The 4524-nt window shown below is 38.8% G+C and overlaps 1 pseudogene; it reads left to right on the forward strand.

Annotated features, from left to right (window-relative positions):
• The first annotated feature begins 1628 nt into the window (after positions 1-1628).
• On the forward strand, positions 1629-4276 carry LOC131147131 (G-type lectin S-receptor-like serine/threonine-protein kinase LECRK3; annotated as a pseudogene).
• Positions 4277-4524: the final 248 nt, after the last annotated feature.

A 4524-nucleotide genomic window follows, 5' to 3' on the forward strand; every position in this document is an offset into this window, starting at 1 on the left:
CCATTACTTGGTAACAGGAGATTTAAAGATTATAATTTTGATAGTTAGTCCCGTACCATTTGGAAATTGAAACATTTTTTTTTTTTTATAAATGAAAGAGACAAATTTTGAGGAATCTAATTTTAAAATCTCAACACATGGGTTATACAGTAGAATCTAACTAGTTTGGACATGTGACAAAATATTGGTGTAAATTTGTCAGAACAGTTAAAGGTGCCAAATTTTTTCCCCAAAAAAAAAAAAAATTATGACCATATTTGAGAGTATAAATTTAGACCTTAGATTGGACGGTGAATTTGACCCCCCCCCCCCCAAATTTTAATATAATTTTACATTATATTTTATCCAATCTGGTATCAAGAGAAGGCCAATGAGAGAAGACAGGACTACTAAATATGCATGAGTAATGAGAGGTTGAACACTGACTAATGGTGGGAAACCCTGACTTTTAAGGCGTTCCTGCATGAATCAATTCACTATACCTACCAAAATTAAACAAGTGTGTTATACCTTTTATATTTTGGTTTTTGCGTATTTCTTGCTTCTGTTTGGTTGGTTTCCAATTCTTGAGGACTTTTCTGAAAATATTTGTGGAATCATAATGTTCAAGGTTTGACTTGAAGGACAATATCCAGAGTACCATTTGCCTTCATAGGAGCTTAAGGTACGAGCAAAGCAGGAAAGGGAAAAAGAGAGGAAAAGAACACAAATGAGTGGGAGAGGAAAGAAAGAGAAGAAGAATTTTGGACCTAATCTGGTAACTTGGCAGAAATTTCGGATTCTGGAGGGTTCAAAACGAAATTGGGTTTTGAAATTTAGTTTTGCCAAAGAACTTTGGGAATTCTGCCAAATTTATAATTTTAGTGAAAGAGGGTGGCACTTTTTTTTTTGTTTTTTAATTTATTAATTATGATACAGAAATATCGTGGAAATAAAAGATACTTGAGATTTACTTAATAACTAAATAAAAAATATCCATCAAATCAAACAAAAAAATAAAACAAACCTATACCAATACCAAAAGAAACCAACTAAACATATCTCATATAAGTCGTACCTATCTTATTTAATGTATATAAACATTTGATAACTTTAGAAAGTTATTACTATTTGTAAATAAACTGAATTTTTTTTTTTTGACAATTTTAAAAAATAAAACTGAAAAAAAAGAAAAAAAAAATTGAAGTTTTTGATTTATTGTGCGCGCGCGCGTTTCATCTGTCTCACAATTATTGATATTTATGGGTCGGATGAGATGCATTCAGATGGGATTAGATAGATCCTCAATTATTCACCACTCTTTTGGTCTTTTTATAAACCACTCATTACCTATTCTGACCCAGTAGAAAAAAAATATAAACCAGGGAGGCTGTGGAAGACTGGTAGTTCTAATCAGTAGCCATTGACACGATGGAAATGTCAATGAAGACAAGCACATAGAACTTAGGGCCAACACGTAAATTTCTGTAGAATGATTTTCATGGACGCCACCAATCCATTTTCCACCACTTACAGCACAGGGCAATGGTTCAGTTTCATGCCAGCAATATTTTTAGGTTTAAGTCTCTCTCGGGGTTCCTCATATTCCAAAAGGAACCCAAAAAGAAAAAAACTACTTTCCTTTTGCCATGGCTCCCTCTATGCCCACTTCTCTATGCTCTGTCCTGCTTCTGCTTCTGCTGCCTATTTGTACCACTGCTCAAACTCACAGCAACATATCCCTGGGCTCATCCCTCACTGCAGAGAACAATATTAACTCTTCCTGGTCATCGCCATCCGGAGAATTCGCTTTCGGGTTCCTGCGCACTGAGAACCAGAGCTTCTTATTGGCCATCTGGTTTGACAAGATCCCTGAAAAAACCATTGTTTGGTCAGCCAATGGAGGTAAACCTGTGCAGAGAGGATCCAAGGTTCAGCTGACCACAGACGGCCAGCTCACTCTTAATGACACAGAAGGAAATCAGGTATGGAGTGGCAGTGCTTTTTCCTCTGCTGCTGAAGTAGCCTACGCAGCCATGCTTGACAGTTGAAACTTGGTGCTGGCGAGCCAGGATGGTGTCAACTTGTGGGAGACTTTTGATCGCCCCACAGATACAATATTACCCACACAAGGATTTAGGCAAGGGATCAGCCTCGTTGCTCGTTTCACAGAATCGAATTATTCGAATGGAAGATTCCAGTTCAGTTTACAAAATGATGGAAATCTTGTGCTTTACACTAGAGCTTTCCCGACAGATTCTGTGAATTCTGCATATTGGTCATCTGACACAGTAGGTAGTGGTTTTCAGGTTATCTTCAACCAATCTGGCTACATTTATCTCACGGCGAAGAATGGGAGCATACTCTCTCAAATATCAGCAGATGGGGCTTCAACAAGAAACACCTACCAGAGAGCAATTCTGGAATATGATGGAGTTCTCAGGCATTATGTGTACCCCAAAGCTGGAGGCTCCTGGTCCGTGTCATCTTCCTTACCTGATGATATCTGCACCAGCATTAGGCAAGACACAGGCGGAGGAGTTTGCGGGTTCAACAGCTACTGCAGATTAGGAGATGATCAGAGACCGAACTGTGAGTGCCCACCCGGTTATGCCCTCTTTGATCCAAATAATAAGATGAATGGATGTAAACAGGACTTCATTTCGCAAAATTGTTACTTGGGATCAAACGAGACGGGTCTGTTTGAACTCGAAGCGATGGAAAACGTTGATTGGCCGTTGTCTGATTATGAACATTTCAAGTCTGTATCGGAGGAATGGTGCAGACAGGTTTGCATGGGAGACTGTCTTTGTGCTGTTGCTATTTTTGGAAATGGGGAGTGTTGGAAGAAGAAAATCCCTCTGTCAAATGGGAGAATGGGTTCCGGAGTTGATAGGAAAGCTCTGATTAAAGTAGGGAAGAGCAAATCTCCTGATCAGCAGCCTCCAGTTGTTATAGTTTCAAAGAAGAAAGATCAATCAACTTTGATCCTCGCAGGATCTGTGCTCTTGGGCAGCTCAGTGTTTCTAAACTTCCTCTTACTGCTACCTGCTTCTCTGTTCATTTTCCATTTGAATAGAAGAAGAACAAAGGTGCCTCGACCACAAACAGATATGCTAGGAATGAATCTGAGGAGTTTCTCTTACAATGAGCTAGAGAAAGCCACCGAAGGATTCAAGGAGGAACTGGGAAGGGGAGCTTATGCAATTGTTTATAAAGGATTTCTAGCATATGATACAAGGGATCTTGTTGCAGTGAAAAAGTTAGACCACATCGTGAGAGAAGGGGAGAAGGAGTTCAAAGCAGAAGTAAGTGCCATTGGCAGAACAAATCACAAAAATCTAGTTCAACTACTAGGATTCTGCAATGAGGGGCAGCATCGGCTTCTTGTATATGAGTTTATGAGCAAGGGTTCTCTAGCAAACTTCCTTTTTGGAGAGTCTAGGCCTAGCTGGCATAGTAGAATTCGGATTGTCTTTGGAACTGCAAGGGGGCTTGTTTACTTGCATGAAGAGTGCAGCACCCAGATCATACACTGTGATATTAAGCCTCAAAATATACTTCTTGATGACTCCTTAACAGCAAGGATTTGCGATTTTGGATTAGCTAAGCTTTTGAAGGGTGATCAGACTCAAACTATGACTTTCCTAAGGGGAACCAAAGGTTACGTTGCCCCCGAATGGTTCAAGAGCATGCCCATTACGGTGAAGGTGGATGTATACAGCTTTGGCATTGTGTTGCTTGAGCTAATTTTCTGTACGAAAAATTTTGATCAAGAAAAAAGTGATGAAATCCCGATGGTACTGGCAGACCTGGTTTCCGATTGCTACAGAGACGGGACATTGCATCTGCTGGTTGCGAATGATGAGGAGGCAATGGATGACATGGATAGGCTGGAGAGGTTTGTGGTGACTGCTCTGTGGTGCATTCAGGAGGATCCATCTGTGAGACCTACCATGAGGAAAGTCATTCAGATGCTGGAAGGATCTGTTGAAGTTCCTCCTCCTCCAGACCCATTTTCATTAGTTAGTTCAACCTAATCCTTTCAATATTGACAGTTAGAATTTAGCTGGTGTAGTCTAGTACCTTTATGCAGGTTTCACAACTCATTTTCTCGGTCTTAAAGTCAAGCTGTGTCTGCTTATTGGTACTATGTGATCCAATTATTTTAAAATAAACCCCCGAGTGATCAACGAGGTCTGTCTCTGCAAAATGTGCAACAGAGATGAATGTGAAACAAATATCCTGTCAAGTGTAAGTAATAAGATGGTAGTTACAAGGTCGATTTTGACCCAAATTTTGAAGCTCCAATCAATTTTGATGTCAATTTTTGATTTTGATTTGAAAAAATAGCTAAAATCAGTAATAAAACATGAAATTCTTTGTGAAACTTTAGAAATGATTAAAACATAATAATGTAAGTTTTAGGACTAACATATTATAAGTTAAATACATCAATGTTGTGTATGAGGTGGAAAAGTTATAATATAATATGTCTATCAAACATATTTGTAAGATAATGTACATTAAACATATATTAGGTAA

The sequence above is a fragment of the Malania oleifera genome, unplaced genomic scaffold, assembly GCF_029873635.1.
Source record: "Malania oleifera isolate guangnan ecotype guangnan unplaced genomic scaffold, ASM2987363v1 ctg168, whole genome shotgun sequence".
NCBI lineage: Eukaryota > Viridiplantae > Streptophyta > Magnoliopsida > Santalales > Ximeniaceae > Malania > Malania oleifera.